The 19,430-nt window shown below is 38.2% G+C and overlaps 1 protein-coding gene across 1 annotated transcript in view; it reads left to right on the top strand.

The window, feature by feature from the left end:
* Positions 1–1,560: 1,560 nt before the first annotated feature.
* LOC135224571 (cysteine and glycine-rich protein 1-like) overlaps positions 1,561–19,430 on the top strand; it is a 48,695-nt gene continuing 30,825 nt past the window's right edge. The window contains exon 1 of the mRNA XM_064263688.1: positions 1,561–1,699. The gene's annotated coding sequence lies outside the window, so the exon portion shown is untranslated. The remainder of the gene's footprint in view (positions 1,700–19,430) is intronic.

The following is a 19,430-nucleotide window of genomic DNA, read 5'->3' as shown; positions in this document are numbered from 1 at the left end:
TTTATTTTTTATACAAAAACAATATTTTTCCCGCGAGTATTTTATAACGCAAAGAAAATAAAGATTATAGTTTATTAATCTGAAAAGAAAATGGCAAGATGGATGGGGAAGAAAAATAAAACAAAGAAACGAAGTGTTAAGTTCAGTGTGATGAATGAATAATATGAAGATTCATTAGAGTGAAAATTTCCTATATAATTTTCATAATTAGAGTGAGGCTTATGTATCCGTGTGTGTACTATGTGTGCGTGCGTGTCATATATATCAATTCTTAATATCTTACATACATAAATACACAATCACTTATATATTTACACACTATACAGGTGTGTATTTAAACAACAAATACTGTCCATTTTTTACCATTGAGGTGGTAACCGACCCCCACCTTCCCCGCGCCCCCAGTCGGGTCAACCCATCGTTTAGATCCTAGTTCATATTTTGAACCATAACCGATAACCGACTTGAGAGTGGTCATGAGTCCCTTGAAACCCTTTAAATATATATATATATATATATATATATATATATATATTATATATATAATATATATATATAATATCACATTTAACTACATCACTTTGCTTTAGTTCCATTCTGCAGTATACTCTTTCTATTCAAGTTAATTAAAGGTTCCTTATTCTATTGTACAATAAAGTCAATGTAACTATGTATTTTTCATCGCATCTTGCTTCACTTAGATTAGTGGCATCGCAAACCCTCTGTACTTATATATAATTTCTTCATCGTCACCATCATCAATTTATTATTTGCAGGTCATTTGGAAAATGCTACAATTTCGGCCCTCCAAAACTACAGGTATGATATAATTCTTTCTTTGGTAATTTTCTTTTATTCTAAGTTATTGCCCGATCTTGCCTAACCACTTTCACAATGTAAAACGAAATTCCGTCTTTTCCATCACCGTGTTTTCATTTTACAATAAATTCGGTGCTCAGGTAATAAAATGAGAAAAGCATTTTCGTACTAATCATATTTGCAGTCTTTACACGTTGTTTGACAAAAAGAATTTTATTTAGCCGTTGGTGACTGGTTTGCGAATGTTACATAATAAAAAGACATAAATAATGAATGAAAGAATAAACAAGTAGAAAAAGGAGCAATTTGCAGAGGCCATCCTGCCATGTTGGATTGGTTTTTATCGGCTACCATTGTACAACGTGTCATAATGATGTCTGACGACCTTCATTCTCTCGGTAGTCGACTGGGAAAACGCAGTAGACTACAAACTGGTGCAAGGACTTAATTTACATGAATATATCAACCAAGCTTCACTCGTCACACGTCATTTCCAATTAAAATCCAATAACCAAAGTAAATTCCCTTAGAAACCAGGTAAACGCTTCATCAACGACACTACAGCAGCAATGTTATGTTGGTAGCGAAATGTTATTAGAATAATGTGATGACGTTAACAATCATCGAAATTATGTTTAAGACAAAATCAGAGGAAAATACAATGTCAGTTGTACCGCCATGACGGTGACGCGCCTCGCCACCTTCATCGTCTCACCGTAGCGATCGCCCCTCGCTTCCTTCGTAGTCTCCCCCACCGTATAGTGTTAGTTGTGCTTGGGTAACTGTTGTGTGTGGATGTGTGTGTACGTTTGGAAGCTGGATAGCGACAAGAAACTTATTTGTTGATAACAGTTGTCATTAACATCTAAAACTTTCCCAGGTATTTAAGTCAACTTTAGATTTTACATGTTTTACTATACCTTTTCATAATTCTTATTAAGCAGATTCCTCTATAGGCTAGATAAATGTGTACGAAAATGCGTACGTACATTACGGGCAACATGTGAATATAATGCCGCTGTGTGGTTGTTTTTCGTGTTTCAGTAAACCCTCGGCTCTTTATACATCGTATCTTCGTGAAAAAGGTCATATTGCATGCAAAATAAAGATTTTACCAACTTAGCTGAGACTTAATGTACGAAACATATTCAGCTTCAAAACTTCGTTCAAAAAGAAAAACTCGTTATGGGAGTTATATTATCTGTTCTAACTGACAGTGAAGTATTTTATATGCTGAAAATACAACACTTAACGGACTAGGCTATGCGGTGAATGCTTAATGTTATTTCACCTTTTCAATTGTCTACAAGTATCAGGTTGCTTCTTGTATGTACCCTATGGGCCTGGACTGTGAGACTCTCCATGGTGGGCTGCTCTTGACTACAAGGGGATGTTTGAACTTTGCTGGAGAAATCTGAGAAAACAACAGTTGTCAGTCGAAACTACTTCTAATCATTTGGTAGGACCTTAAATGATAAAAGTTCGTCTTGGATAGGGCAATGTAACTGACGACGAATTATGACAAATTGGCCCTTATACAAGTGTTGCAGATTGAAATTAGTCGGTTATATTAATGTGAAGCATTCATAACGTTGGATGTGAAATCTGAATGTTTTGAAGTTGTTCAATACTTAAAGAGAGGTTGCACGAAAATGTTGAAAAACTGAATACCTTGTAGAAAAATTATTTGAACAGCTGGGAGGTTTTTCAACGGTTGAATGTCGCGAGCAAAAATGATGACGCCGGATCAACAAGTACTGTGCACTGTAAACATCGGCATTAGATGCTTCCGACCATTGTAACCAAAAATGTATACATAAAATCCTTAATGAATTGCGATTGTTGACGGTTTCCAAGCACAAAACTTCGTTGAACGATACGGAAACTGAGTCTCAGGGTTTTTCAAGAAAAGTAATGCGTGTTTAAAAACCATAAAATCCTATTATTAAACAGTAAAGTAAAAAGATTACTTAAAACAGATAACACTCATTAACGATTCAGATCTCTGACATGCCCGACGCATCATGATTATGACACACAACAAATATACACAAATACAGAGACCTAAGGATTGAAACGAAGATGATACATTGTTACTCCTCTTTATAATGTGCTAAAAACCAAGTATACAATAATTAATCAGGTCGTCGTAGGTTTCTCGGCAAACCTTTTCAAAATTAAAAGTTATAATATAAATGCAACCAACAAACTCGGAAAAGTATGATACTATGGAGATGTTAACACAGCTGAATTAAGGTCGAGGCACAATGAAATAATAGGTGGGAGCACGAACCATACTACGGTGGTGGTGAGGTCGGGGTTTGAGAGAGAAGGGATGAAGAGGACCCTAAGGTGGTTGAAACCAGAAAGCTTTGCTGTTCCTCATGCTCCGTGGGGAGGGTGGAAGGGTCAAGGGTTACAGTAAGATGGAAGGAAGGATACAGGAACGGCTACGAGGTGTGAGATGTAAGGGGCGGGCGGCTGTTGGGATTCATTGAGATTGTAATATACGTAGATTCACAGTATCTGAACGCGTTTATTGGCCGTTAGAAGAAGCCTGATACACTATATATTATATATAATTTATATTATATATATATATAATATCTAGTATATCTATAATGATATCTATATATATATATATATATATATCTGTGTGTGTGTGTGTGTACCAAGAGAAAGAGCCGTTGCTCCATAGCACGCGAAGGGAGAGACATCAGAAACAAAAGTTAATTAACCGAAGTCTCGTGACACATTTTCAGGTCGCATCGTAAACGACGGAACAATTGAAGACAATGTAATAACAGTACAATTTTGCACGTAACATAATCATATATACACGGATAGATATACACGCGCTCGCGCATGCTCGCTTATTTCCATCCCAGCATATCCTTTTGCACCTTGCCCTGTCTCTGTATATATTGTGAATGGGTGTGAATCAGACGTCTCCATACTGCTTTCTCATAGTTACTTCGTATTGTATATTGGAATAGACTGATCTTACTTTTTTTATTTCTCTCTTGTTCGTACGATGTACGAGGTAAATTTTGCTTCTCTCAATATAGCGTAGCATTTTATTTAAGGATTGCTATCTCTCTCTCTCTCTCTCTCTCTCTCTCTCTCTCTCTCTCTCTCGGAGGAGGAGGAGGAGGAGGAGGAAATCATCTCAGCTGCAACGATCGCCCGACACCTCAAAGGCCTAATTTGTCTAGAAATGTTCGAAATGGAGGCTGTGTATCATAGATACTATCTATGCTGTGGACTGTCTAAGAAATATTTCAAAAGCAGGACCTGGCCCTATTCCGGCTATGTATTGGTGCATTGTAGACATTACTTAAAAGGGTGTTTGCAGCATCCCTTCTGTTCCTTGCTACAACCCCTTTCATTCCCTTTACTAATTCATTCATATTCTCTTTCTCCCATCTTACTTTCCACCTTCTAACAATTGTCTCTGTGATGTGTAACTGCGCGGATTTCCCCCTGTTAACCTTTTAAACCCTTTTGCTCACAGTTTCCATTTCAGGGCTGAATGACCTCTTAGGTCCCAGCTCTTGGCCTTGGGCCTAAATTTCATATTCCATTCCATTCCACAAAGCGTTCCAAACTGTGATGATGAATAGGTCTTTGTCACCTTGGACTTTAAAGCAGACCATACATGCATATATCCTCCTCTTCATCTCGGCTTGGTACAATAGCAAATAGTGGTTATACAACTGTTGTGCTCACAGTATCAAGAAATGTGAAATCACTTCGTGTACGTATAGGAGGAGCAATCCGAGGATTCATTAAAGAGATATCTCACGTTAGTCTTACGATGTTGTTGCGGACTTAGTACTCTACATCCCAGATCACCAGAAAAACTTCTGGTGATCCTTGCACTACTCGAAGTTCACCTGCAGTGCTGTGACAAAATCGGGCTGTAATGTCTAGTGTCTGGCCAGTCATGTATTGCATTTGACAGCTCTGTTGCTGTTATATAGAGGATTAGGAAGTGTGAAAGCATAATGACACCCAATGGGTACTTTGAGATGAACAAACTCCCGTAAGAAGACAGCCTTGCAACTTACTTGCGCAAATAAGGAAATTAAGAGGAGCGACCAAGCAGTTCCAGAATGCTGCTCAGGTCGTCATGCGCAATTATTGCCCTCAAGAATACGTTCTCACAAAAGATTACCAAGTGACCAACATTTAAGGCACAGAGGCTGGTGTGTTCCCCCCCCCCCCCCCCCCCCCCCCCCCCCCCCCCCCGGGGGTGTTGCTTCGTTCGACTCCGCCAAGTAATCCCCTTCAAATTTACTCTCAGGAGGCCATGACCGACAACTTTGATCAGCTGAAGTGGGAGATCTTCAGACAGATGCAGTACATGGGCAATCTTCAAAATGCTTAGATCAAGGTCTACTCTAGTGGATACAATGTCTACCCATGCCGCTCTGGCTCACCCATTGCCGATTAGATGAGTATCTAGACGGCAATGGCTCACCCGATAGTGCGAATTCCGTAGAGCTTTCGAAAGAATGTCTTAGTGTATAAAAGACTATGATGACCTGAAGTACCTCGCTTATAAGACCATATATTAGATCGATGTGAGGTGTAAGTGTAACGAGGGACTACGGTGGCCGGTAATGAAGTCACAGGGAAAAAAGTCAGTTTTGGCTAGGATAAAGTCACATTAGTTTATGAAGGCCTGTAAGTTTTTTCCCATAACTTTACTATCGGCCACCATAAATTATTATGAACTTTTGTTTCTTACCTTGTTTCAGGGACCACGGCGTAGTTTTTTTTCCTCTCAATGTTTTTAGTGCCCTCTCCCCGCGCTTTTTGTATAAATAGGGCCCCCGCATGTCTGTGGATGATTGCAACTGGCTACCCCTGAAAAACAAACAATAAACAAGACTAGATCTGAGATTTTCGTGAATGTATTGTTTGAGATTATCCGTTTCATCTAGTATTGTCATCTAATAATTTTTTTTTGCATTATTTGCAGGTATTTTATAATTATTATTAATAGCAAACCATGTATATTGATGTTTATGAAGTTGGTGATCATGTTACCTTTTTGGGGGCTTTTGAAATTCATAGATAACTATTACCTTCATTATTATAATTTATAGCTGACAATATTCCTTTCATAAAATTTGTTGGATTTTCTTCTTTTTCAGTAATCACCTTTATCTGCATCATTTATCATTATTCACAGGTTTGCAAGAAGTATCGTCATAGTTAACATCTTTTAACAGTGTATGACCTTATTATAAACATTTTTGGATATTTTGAAGGTTAAGAAAATTAGGTGGGGTTTAGAGCAATGATTTTTTTATAGTATTTCCATACAACGTTGTAAACCAGAAAAGGTATTAATACAAAATACATATTGGTAATTTTATTCCATAAAAACATGATAAAACACATTTTAGTGTCTGAATGGGGAATTGGAGCCAAAACAAAAGGAAAGATATTCGCACATTTTTGCAAATAAACTATAAAAAAATAGTAAACTTTTTTCCAAACTTTTTACTGAAAGTAACATTAATGTAATGTACATAATATTCACATAATCTTAAAAATACAAGATTATAGTAACGGTAGCTATTGTGGTATATTGAAAGTTGGTGATTTTTTTTTGTCGCAATTGAGGCACCGTTGGAAAAAAATGGTGAATAGGGGATATATATTAACAGACAGAGTTCATACGGCTGGCAGCTACTTGGATCCAGGAACCCAATTGCTGCACCAATGTGGGTTGAGATGTCTGGCAAGTAGCCCGGAAGAGACCAGAAACGAGCAGAAAGAAATGGTATTTCCTTTGTTCCTTTAGGGACGTCCCTAAACCGTAAGGAAGTTCTCACGGAGGTCATTGTTTTGATCTAAAATGTTCCCTTCTTTGTCCATCGTCTTTTTCCTTACGTAGACTAGTCGTATAGGTTCTTTAACTGGTTTCGATAATAAAAGAAGAAAAAAATAGAGGTTTCCCGAACACAGGGTTGCGTTCTCCTGCTGTGGGCGTGGTTAAGATCCTCAGGATTGTGGGGCATTCATGTTGTGAATGGGAAAAAGGGTATTCTTGTAACTTAATCTTTGCCAAATTTTGGTGTTCATTTCCAGTATGTTTTGTTTATTTGATGGTGACTACTGGGATAGAAGGACCTCAGTAAACAGTATTTAGTGTGACGGCGGTAATTCTTACGTTCTAAAAGAGGAGTTCTTTTCTTCGTAAAAAGTAGGAATGATTATATAAAGAAGAGGCTGAATGAACTACTTTGTAAGATTATTTAGGATTATACGAAAATTTACTCAATAAATTAAATGTTATTGTTAACTACAAAATGGTATATAAGCCCAAATTCAAATGAAAAGTGTGATATCGACTACTACGCAAAGCAGATATAAATTTTTTAAATTGCGGTAGTTGGTTTTGTTTTAATCCTGGGTGACCGAGGAGTGACTGCTCCCCCTGAGTAGTATCTAGTGAATAACCAATTCAACAAAACCAAAACCAAGGAATTTTGCACTTGCCATTCTTTCGGATTTTTTATTGAAGCTCCTCGAAGTACGGATTATATGTGCATTGCATAGCTTTGTTTTAATTTTTGCATTAATTGCTTTAGTGTCTGATAATACTAGAACGAACGAATGTTCGTAAATAAATGCATTCAGTCTTTTCTAACTATGGCAAAGTGAATTGCTTCCCCAAGTCGTACTGCGCGTGCGCGTCTCATTAGTATAAGAACGTTTTTCACTAAATAGTTTCACGTTTAAACGTATCATGTGTTAATTCGTCACTAGTTCCATGATTAGATGAACGTATAAACATGCTTTTTAAATAGTGTAGCAAAAGTGCCATTGTGTGGATGCGTATATACTTATAGTCTTACAGTAACTCGCGTAACCTTTTTGCAAAGCCTCCAAGCTGCCTCTTGGCTTAGGAATTCTGTGATCGAGCTCGACCACCTCCGGGCTGTTGGGACTAGGGAGGAGTGAAGAAGAAGCCCGCCACCATCATCATCACCAGGAGGACCGTTAGCCTGAGAAAACAGTGGATGAGGAGGGGAGGTGTGGAGCGGGAGGAATGGAGGAAGGGACGGGGGAATGGGGATGGGTAGGAAACGCAAGTGACGGTTGGAATCCGGATATGCTGTGTGTGCTGGCCATTCAGGGGTTCTTGCTTCCCATGTAAAAGGAGCGAGTATATACACCATTCTGGAAAGCGGGGGAAGAAAATGACGAATTTGGGCGAATTTTCTTTCAGGCAATGTGAATGAATCACGCAAACGGGAGATGTAACTTCTCGTTTCTTCGAAATCTTTCACTTTATCAGAATCGGAAAAAAAAGTAATTTGTGTAAACTTGCTCATTTCAGTGTTCCACGACGCTTCGTATTACACATTATTTAGCAGAGAACCAACTTAGCGTATATTGCGTGTCCATTTCATTTTTTATTTGAAATATCGTTTGGAGGAAAGCTTTATTTACCTTCCTTGGACATTACAGCAACAAATTGCCAGCATTCATTGCGCGAGGTGGTGATATTCATTACTGAAATACAACACCTACCACCATCACTTCTGCTTCATTGCATTACTCAACAAAAAAGAACATGGGAATGGAAATGAAAATAATAAGCACAGGTTCGTAATCTTGGCATAGGCATCTTTTATTAAAGGAACAAGACACTCCAGTCAACGACGGTTTCACATTCTAGCAAATACGATTACAGTGCTGAGAAAAAGATGAACTAGCAATACAGATCATCCAAAGTTGATCTCAGTAACAGTAAAGAATCGCCCATTTTCCTAACTAGGTCAGTGCCACGTCGAGCAGCTAATAAAAAAAAGTGCAGAGATACTTGTGTAAAATGGAAAATGATCACGGAACACAGAAACCTAAAATATGATCTACTTTAAAATCACTACTGAATGGTCATCTTAGGCCCATAGAGTTTTTTTTCCCCATGTTAAACTCTGCAAATGTACTGCCTCACAAATATGTTGCCGCCGATGGTTATAGTAAACGCTGACGTCATAATTATTTGCTTGAAACTAACCAGGCTTTGCCGAGTTACTGTGTCAAGAGGCGAGACCCTTTGGCGAGTAGAAACGCCCCTCTCTGGCAAACGGCAAAAGTTGCGTGGTAGTTCATTTTTCTTTTCTCTTGGGGGTTCAAGTGTGAACATTTGAGTCTTGAAATTTGACCACGTACGGAATGAAATAGTGGTTCAGAAACTAGAGGACGTCTTCGAATGACTGGAGCGGTTTTGATAAATATATTATACTCTGTGTTTGTTTGTTTACTCTAAGGGCGAATCGTGCAAGTTTCGACAGAAGTTTTATTTGCTGTGTACAAATACAATGAAAACCCCGCGCTTCATGGAAGGTTTCACTTTCTGTACTAGTCTCTCACAACGGTGACTTCGTCTGTGAACTTCGCATTTTAGTCAGGCAGTGAAAAACTCGGTTTACTTCGCTTCCTCTTCCGGAGGAAATGTCAGTTTTTAAGGGGTTTTGTTTCTGCGGCAGCAGCACCTTTTGCTTCTCAAAAAAAGAAGAAAAAGAAGACATCTTGCAACCTGTCGAATGCCATTCCAAATTCCTCCTTAATGGGGAAATTGGGCGAAAACTGATCCTTGGCAAATAAGATGCGCGGGATGCGAGACTCGAGAGAGAGCACAGTTCCCATCTTATGACGACGCAGAGAGTATTGAACATGGTGTTTGAGGACATAACAATTAATAAGCAAGTAAATAATGCGCCGAAGTTTCTTCGGTGCAATCGAATTTTCTGTACAGCGTATAGTAATGCTGTATGGAACTCTCAGCCATGACCCGGTGATGTCCTGTGTTGTTGGTGCCAGACGCACGATCATGGTTAACTTTAACCTTAAATGAAATAAAAACTAACGAGGCTAGATGGCAGCAATTTCATATGTTTATTGATTGGAGGGTGGATGAGCAACATACCAATTTGCAACCCCCTCTACCCTGGGTAGTTTTTAAGATCTGAAGGCGGACGGACAGACAAAGCCAACTCAATAGTTTTCTTTTATAGAGAACTATAGTAGAGAGAAAGTATAGTTTGCGAAAAGAACGAGCAACAGTTCAGTTAATACCAAAGATACTATAAGGGAGTAAAGTAAGAGTAAATAACTATATGCATAAAGACAGAGGATTGTAAGAGCGTGTTTTCCCTAGGACATTACTACGTTTGAATGAGATTTAAAAGGGGAAACTAAATATCTTAGTGATTCTTGGTATCTTCTTTTGCCTCACCTTGTCTTATCAATGTGTACACATGAGTTTATCCAAGGCTGCTGTTTTTCTTCTGTAGAGTCAGTTCAAATGTGACTGACCTTTGTTTGCGCAAAAATGTTAACAAGCCCTTTTAATATTAATTGTAGTTTGCAAAATTGAGTCTTCTTAGTTTCTCTTTTCCAGTGTATTTACAATGTTCTTGAAGTTGTATTACCTCCCTCAAGGCGATATACTCTGCTTGTAGAACATCTATTTATAATACCCGTAAAAGAGGTGACATATGTATATATATATATATATATATATATATATATATATATATCTATATATACTGGACACACATTTATACACATATATATATATATATATAATAATATATATGTAATATATATAGGTATATATATAATATGTATAAATGTGTGTCCATATATATATATATATATAATAATATATATAGATATATTATGTGTGTGAGCCAGAATTTCAATTGTCCAAGTGCCAATTTTTCCTGTTCATTTAGCATATTCCATATTAACAAAGAGACGCATTTTCTTTACTTCACAAATTGCTTGTCTGGTTTAACTGCCTTTAGATTGAATCTCTTGGTTTTTCAATCAATGTAGAGTTTTGACAAGCAGCATTTAATAAAAAGAATATGATGAAAACTTATGGTTTGATAAACGGTCTTAGAATGTCACTTTGATGTATGCGTATAATACACATAAAGTAGTATAGGTAGATATAGAATATGTACAACTTATGATCAGATTTGAACACGATATCAGTACAAGTTCACTAACCAAATCAAATGAGGGTCATCCTATAGATGCAATTAAACCCAACTTTGGGGCGACTGTCAGAAGTACAACTTACCCAAGGTAGTACTGTAAATCATCTTTATAGAGACACAATAGGAGTGCAAAGTCCAGTATCACATAATCTATCTATCTATATCTATCATATCTCATATATATATATATATATATATATATATATATATATATATATATAAAAAGGCAATTTCTGTCTGTTTGTTCGTTATGTACGCCCAGACTATGAAAGCTAGGGCTGCCAAAATTTTACCACAGACTCTCCTCCCCTCCAGGAAGGGTTTATCAAAATCCAAAATTCGAGGGCCGTTTCTAAGGTGGGCCATAACCTCTTTTTTTTTGCATACCCCCTCCTTTTTTTACAACTTTCGGAGTTGACAGATAGGGCTACCAAATTTTAACCGTAGACTCCCCTCGCCCCCTACCAGAAAGGTTTTAGTCAAATCCGAAATTCGAGGGCCTTTTCTAAGAGGTTCATAACCCCTCTTTTTCATGCTCCCTCATTTTTTACAACTTCCGGAGTTCACATCTATGTAGAAGTGTTTCTATAGATACAAACAGGCTCCCCACAATATGGGGCCTTAAAGTGCCTCAGTGGAGTGGTCGGTATGGTATTAGCGTGCCACCTCGATTCTCGGGTATTCCACTGAGGGGTGAGTGATGTGCATTTCTGGTGATAGAAGTTCACTCTCGACGTGGTTCGGAAGTCACGTAAAGCTGTTGGTCCTGTTGCTGAATAACCACTGGTTCCATGCAACGTAAAAAATCATACAAACAAACAAAAAAAAATATGGGGCCATAAGGCACCCTCAGTAGTAAGGTGGGTTAAATCCCCAACCTCCTTGGGAATAGGGAAATGAGGGGGTCCCACAATATTAGAACGCAAAAGGTATACTATATACGTCTTTCGACTTACTGACTAGAGGGGAAAAGGGGGTCATAGCCTACCTACCCCAACCTTGATAGTAGTGAGGGTGCAGGCCCCGTCTCTTTGGGAATTACGGCCAAAGGGTCAATGATGGGCCTCCTTTCAAATTTGGTACCATGAGTTAACATAAATGACTACAAATGCAGTTAACATCTATACTAAAGTTTAATTATAGGGTGAGTTTTATCAAGGGCCGTTTAAAGGGGGCTTGCGATGCAAATCTTTCCCAAGCAACCTGTCGCAACATGTATGCGCCTGCCGATGGCTGGCGGTGCCTGACTGAGCCATCAGTGATGCAGTAGCATTGGCTGGGGAAACCCTGGGAAAGATGTACGTCCACGTTATTTAGAAGTGAATGTGCATTCAATAACATCCAAAGGACGGATACAGCTGCTGATGACACATAGTTGTTGATGAAGACACTCCAAGGGCATTGATTTTTTCACTCCCCCCAGCACAATTAAAAATTTTCAGCCATCTCTGACTTCGTTTCCTTTTATTATACTTTTTGAAATTTGGATTCTTGTGTTTAATCTGTGTGTAGGTCTTTTCTTTTTTTTCTTTTTTAATATAGAGCTAGCGTGACCCAGATGATAAGCTTGCATTAATGGATGAAACAGGTGTTAGCAGAAAAGAATAAATTAAATGGAGTTTTAACCTTGAGAACAGGAAATTAGAGGTCATGCTTTACAATCATAGCTGCCACGTGGACATCAGCATTCTCTTCTGTTTTAAACTTGTCATATCCACCAGTTCTTTCTCTGTCCATTACCTTTGGGTTTTGGATCCAGACCACACACTTTGATAAAGAATTTTTTTTTTTCTGGAAAAGAAAACTGTTGATATGGCTTTTCTGTGTCCGCCCTCAGACCTTAAAAACTACTGAGGCTAGAGGGTGTAAATTTGTATGTTGATCATCCACCCTCCAATCATCAAACGTACCAATCAGCAGCCGTCTATCCTCAGTAGTTTTTATGTCATTTAAGGTCAAGGTTAGCCATGGATCGTGTGTCTGGCATTGCTAGAGGTGCCAGCTGCCTAAGCATCTTCACTTCTGGAGAGCAACTGAGCGATGACTCGTCGTGGTTTAGAGTATCATACTGCAGCACATAAAGAGTTTCATACAGCATTATACGCTGTACAGAAAACTCGATTACGTCGAAGAAACTTTGTCCATTGTTTTACCTGTTTATTCTTGATACCAAGACTGACAGAGTTAGTTGTGCATCAGTTTATGTCTCGGTCATTGATGTTGACGAATCCTCCTATTTGGTCCACATTATCAGCAAACGCTAAAAATGATCCTTCTTCCTCTTCTAAGCTGACTTTGATTAGAGTCCATCGATGATTTATTTTTCTTCTGGTCAGCAAGCAACTCCGACTGATTCTCGTGCATGCGACGTCAGGACACCTATACTGCACGTAGGGGCGTTCACTAATTCCAGGACACTTGCTGCGAGTAAGAAGAGTTTATTCGTAAGCAAGCGCCAGATGAGCGAATCAAACTTGGTAGATGCTGATATCAAACTTCATGACTTGTGAAAAGATGTTAACTTGACTCTGAACTTAAATGTCTACCAAAATATATCAGTGTCCTCATCAATTAGCAAATCAATACGAAAAGTACTCACTCCGGCTGGCAGCGCCGGAAGCTTCGGAAAACGTCGTTGCGAGTCCAACCGGATCTCAGTGGCGTGATCGGTATGGTCTTGACCTGCCACCTCGGAGGCCGCGAGCTCGATTCCCGGGCATTCCATTGAGGTGTTAGAGATGTGTATTTTTGGTGATAGAAGATCACTCTGGACGTGGTTCGAAAGTCACGTAAAGCCGTTCGTCCCGTTGCTGAATAACCACTGGTTCCAAGGAACGTAAAAACATCATACAAACAAACAAACCGGATCTCGTGGATGACGCTCAGAGTAATCGCGTGAATTGTATTTGGACATTCGGACTATCCGATACTGAATAAGGGATGTAGATGTTTGTTCCCATATGAATACTCCCTACACCTTCATATTTTTAATTTGTTATTTTTCATTGTCTGTCGAATTATGCATTAATGTGAAATAAAATCAGCCGTGTGTTACTCTATTTGGAAAGTAGAATTTTTGGCAAAAGAAGAAATTAGAATATTTATAAATAAACTTGAGGTAAAATTTTTTTCTAAGTTACACTTAACGACTTGATGACTTGAGTATTATGACAAGGTAGAAAGGGCGGAGAGGAAGGAATAGGCTGAATCGTCGAAAACAATGGTCCTCACCAAGGTCTGAATGCTTTCTGCTGACGTCCCCTGAATTCAGAAGTATCTGTATGTCTTGATCACCTTTTTCTAGACACTTGCTGAGCTGCTCAGCAGCTGATTGCCCTTCAGAACTCTCTTGGGGTTATAAATGCTGACTCTGTTCTGGAGGTTTTCGGAAGAAGTTGTAAAGAAAGAAATCGGGAGCATCGTTGCAACTGATGTGCCCTCGTAGAAGGGTAGCGGTGTCAGTGCACCTCATACGGTGCACTGTAGGCATTGCTCAAGGTTCTTTGTAGCGTCCCTTCGGCCCCTAGCTCCAACCTCTTTCGTTCCTTTTACTGAACATCCTTTCATATTCTCTTTCTTCCACCTTCTCCTAACAATTCATTCTTAGTGCAACTGCGAGGTTTTCCTCCTGTTACACCTTTCAGTTTCCGTTTCAACGCTGGAGGACCGCATAGGTCCCAGTGCTTGGCCTTTTGCCGAAAGTCTATACGCAGTTCAACTGATGTGTGAAGGGAAGGACACAGACAAATGATTTGGAAACAGTTTTGACAACGTGTGTAAACATGTCATTGGAAAATGCCAACACTTGTTCCAACTGTTCACGGACGGAATTATCGAACGAAAAGAAACAAGAAGCTAAATATCTTTAAACGACAAAACTTGACGCGAAGATGCGAGAGAACAATTTATGCATAAAAACAACCGTCGCCACAAAGAAACTTGCCAGTGATGGTGGGGCATCAGAGTAGAGGGAAGAGAAAATAGAGGAGACTAAGCTAAACATTCCCATCATGTCCATGTAACAATAATCAGTTTCGCAAAAGAAGAGTCGATGTAATGGTACGACGAAGAGCTCAGTGGTGCAGCATCAGTCCGCGCTGGCACAAGGTCAGCCTAGTAATGTAACAACACCTGGTGCTGTTATGGAATCACGCACAGTATTGTGCAGGAAAAGTGACCCATATTGCCTCACCAGGTGGAGGAGAAATGGTGTGTTTGGGGGCACAATAATGCTGGCCCTGACTTATTTTCTACCACTTGATCGTCACAGGGACACAGATGTGAGCAATTAACTCACTTTTCTTGTGTCTGTTTTTCCGGTAAAATCCTTATGTTCTGATGACGTTTCAGCTTGACAGATGTTTGATAGCGTTTTCTGCCGTGATTTAGTCAAACTTGGGGATAAGTCGTTTTATTTAATGCAGCAAGATGCCCACACATCATGTTTTACTTTTACATAAGTACAGAAAGGACCCAGCTTACTTATATGGTTCTCACTAAAATTGAACATTTTTTAAGTATTGGGCTTTGATCGTGTGTGCGGCTACTCTGGATGAGAGCCCTAGGTTTTTTGTTTTTGTGAAATAATACTTGTGTAGTAGATTGTCATTTAGCATAAAAAACTATTTTTACCATACAAAAACGCCTGTGGTGTTTTTGTATGGTAACACTGCGTCCCGGGCTTTAGATAGTTACATTCAGCTTACATTCAACGATTATAATAATATCCTATTTCGAATATTAACGGTGTAATTCGCATACAGTAAATTATTAAAACACTTTCCAGTTACAAATGTACACCCAGATATCCTTTTATTTACCTAAAACTTACAATTAGCGTAACTATCTAAAGCTCGGGACGCAGTGTTACCATACAAAAACACCACAGGCGGATTGACAGATGAAAAAAAAACAGAGTATAGATAGTTGCTGAGCAGTTTCAAGAAAATATTTAGAGTTCGGGAGTGCACCAAGCAAAATATTTCCATAAAAATTGTGTTTAAATCAATATAGCTGAAGTCACACATTTCTGTAACATTAAGGTTTTTCTTTTCCAACTGCATTTGTGTAGTTTTATTGTACTTACTGCACACACCAGTGATTTAGAGGTTTTTCCTTGTAAGGTGATGCATACCATCTTATTCAAACAAAGTCCTTGTAGAACCAAAGCCAACGGTGTTATAAAAAAGTACTGGAACGTCTTCGTGTTGCGGTGGGAGCAGTATTTACGGAACTTGGACATTTTAGTGATGTATCCTACAGGAATCTTCAAGATGAATTCCTATATCAGTTTTGTGAAGAGGAAATTCGCCAGTTCTGCTTTTGCATTTAGACACTAGGATTATTAGTTTTCTGTAAAAGAGCAATATTGTGACGGCTTTTTCTGTCCGTCCGTTTTTAGGATCTGTGTGCCCTCAGATCCTAAAAACTAATGAGTCTAGAGGGTTGCAGATTGGTATGTTGCTCATCCACCCTCCAATCATCAGACATACCAAATCGTAGCTCTCTAGTCTCAGTAGCGTTTATTTTATTTAAGGTTAAAGTGAGTCATAATCTTGATTCTGGCAACGCTATAGGACAGGTCACTACTACTGGGCTGTGGCTGAAAGCTTCGTGGGCCATGGCTCATACAGCATTATACACTACAGAAGACTCGATTGCGCCGGTTTCACTTTTTTTTTTATTATTTTTTTTTGTAACGTTACCAACATCTCTTAATTCACCTGAACGTTTTCGTGTCAACGCAGTTGTGAAATGCTCCGTTTTAAGCTTTGTTATTCGATTTTAGAAACATTCGGCTGATGTGGATGTGGCTGATGACGTTGTGATGCTATATTTTGTAGTTACAGAAGTGCCAAAAGAGTAGTATGGTGCGCACGGCGCATCGTCGCCCTTGATACAAGAGAAAAATGAGCATTGTGCCATTGTTTACGGGGAAAGCGGAAAAGGGCGTTTCGTGCCACTATTAGAGACGAGTAATTTAATGAAATGCTGATACAATAGAAACAATGGAGGAATTGTTTAGATGGTCGGATGCCACATTTGAGTGATAGTAGAGTACTTGGTATGCGGTTGGTTGGGAGGAGCGCTCTTCGGTCTCACCCACTTTCCCTCAATGCCTTAGTGACATGACCATGCTATTAACCGATGCTATCTCTCAGATGGTCAAAATGTCCTCCTTCAACATTGCAACGTTGTTTTTGTATAGTTAAGATCTAAACTGTTATTATATGAATGAGAAATGGATTGTTAAAAAATGTAAACCTATTTTTGAGCTACCCATATATATATATATATATATATATATATATATATATATATATATATATATATATATATATATATATATATATTATACAGGGGGAATCAAAAGTAATTAGACAATAGATAACATTCATTTTGAGATTAAATATACATTTATAATAAATAATACAATTGAATTTTTATAAATAATTACTACATTTACAATTAAATTTTATCGTTTACAGTAATACAATAGAAGGCATTGAAAGTAATTATATATATATATATATATTATAGATTATATATATATATTTATTTATTTATTTATTTATGTAATAATCTACGTTATAGTATAACGCAAACATGCACCTTATTCCATCTGTCACCTACATTTGGTCAACTGTATATATATATATATATATAGGTGTGTGTGTGTGTTTATTTACGTATGTGTGTAACTGATGTAATTAATGTTGTAATGGTATTATGTGATATGGTTCCACCATCTCGTTCATAAATCATGTTCAGTTTTAATGGCGAGGCTCAGATAAGAGAGCATATGTAGAGATTAATTCGAGGCTGAGAGTGTCTGTTCATTTCATTCGTTGCAGCTGAGTTTCATCGGTAACATGTTTTGTGGGTCGTGTTTTTGATGGGAGGAGGATGGCCATGTCGGCGGTTTAAGTACTGATAGTCACACATAGTGCAACTGCGAGGTTTTCCTTCTGTTACACCTTTCAAATTGTTTACTGTCAATTTCCTTTGGTCTACATTCTATGTTCAGCTCAACCACCAGAGTGAGAGGTAAAGGTTACATGGAGGCTAGACAAGGAAGAAATGAATGTGAATGCACGTAACCTGATACTACTAGGTTAAGTTGGCCAAATGAATTGAGGGAGGACAGTTAACACTTATGTTTACGTGAAGTTCGTCTGTCGCTGACGGCCAAGCGCTCTTGGCGTGGATTGTGTTGTTGAAACCTTTGGAACGGATCTACTGGTTGGTTCCCTTGTGTCAAATTTCACCTATCAGGCTTAGGCCTAGTCGTGCCCTTTTCTCTCCGTTTTGGGGGTTTTCCAACACTCCCCTGACTGATATAACTTCACATAAAATCACCAAGGGCTCAGGTCACATGTATATTGCAAAAAAATAATGTATTTTGTTTATTTATAACGGAAGGATGGGAGGGGAGGCGAATAAAAAAAAAAAAAAACGTGAATCTCGCGTGGATCTCTGCAAAAGGTGAGCGCAAGCCAAAGTTTGAATGTTTAAAAGGATTGCTAGGCCCACTCTCTCTTATACAAACGCAGTGTGATTGGTGAATAGTAAAGCAACAAAAAAGTGGAAAGCCTGAAGTTGCTTTGATAATTTCTTCAAGTGATCTATGTGTAGCAGAGAGGACTGACAGGGAGAGAGAAGTATGGAGATAAGAAGTAAGTGATGCAAAAGCATCGCGTCCTCGAAAAGATAGGTAAGAGTTTTGAGATAGCTTACTTCATGGACGAATATAGATGGGTGAATGAGTGAACGATATAGAATGGATGGAAGACAATAGCTTGAAATGCTCGATAAACTGGGTAGAAGAGGTATCCATGAGGAGAGTGCATGCAAAATGGGGGCGAGAGGCAAAAAGAGACCGTTTGTATAGGGGTTGCACATGCTGCTGACAAGCTCTTATGTTACGTGCTTGAAGTGGCACATTTTATAAAACGGGTTTTTTTTTTCTATTTGCGCACAAAATCTCCACGTTTCAGAAGATCGTGAACGTGAAACGGTTTGTTGGCTTGTTATTATTCTGGAACCACCCTCATCAAGAGACCCCGTAGAAGGGTAGTGGGTTCCTTTTACTGTACCTCCTTCCATATTCTCTTTCTTCCATCTTTCTTTCCACCCTCTCCTAACAATTGATTCATAATGCAACTGCGAGATTATCCTCCTGTTGCACCTTTCAAACCTATTAATGTCATTTCCGTTTTAGCGCTGAATGACTTCACAGGTCCCAGTGCTTGTCCTTTGGCTTAAATTCTATACCCAATTCAATTCAAACCATCAGTAGAATGCATTATTATGATTATTGTTATTATTATATGTGCGTGTGCAAGTAGTGTATTATATATATAGTATATATATTATATATATATATATATATATATTTATCTATATATATAGAGAGATATATATAGATATATATAGAATTTAGTGTTATATAGATATAATATATATATATCTATATATATTATATATATTTATATATATATATATATATATATATATATATATAATATAATATATAATATATTTGTGTGTGTGTGTGTGTGTGTATTATATAAT

The sequence above is a fragment of the Macrobrachium nipponense genome, chromosome 12 (genome assembly GCF_015104395.2).
Source record: "Macrobrachium nipponense isolate FS-2020 chromosome 12, ASM1510439v2, whole genome shotgun sequence".
NCBI lineage: Eukaryota > Metazoa > Arthropoda > Malacostraca > Decapoda > Palaemonidae > Macrobrachium > Macrobrachium nipponense.
The sequence above is the reverse complement of the archived record's forward strand: the minus strand, read 5'-3'. Positions and strand labels throughout refer to the sequence as shown.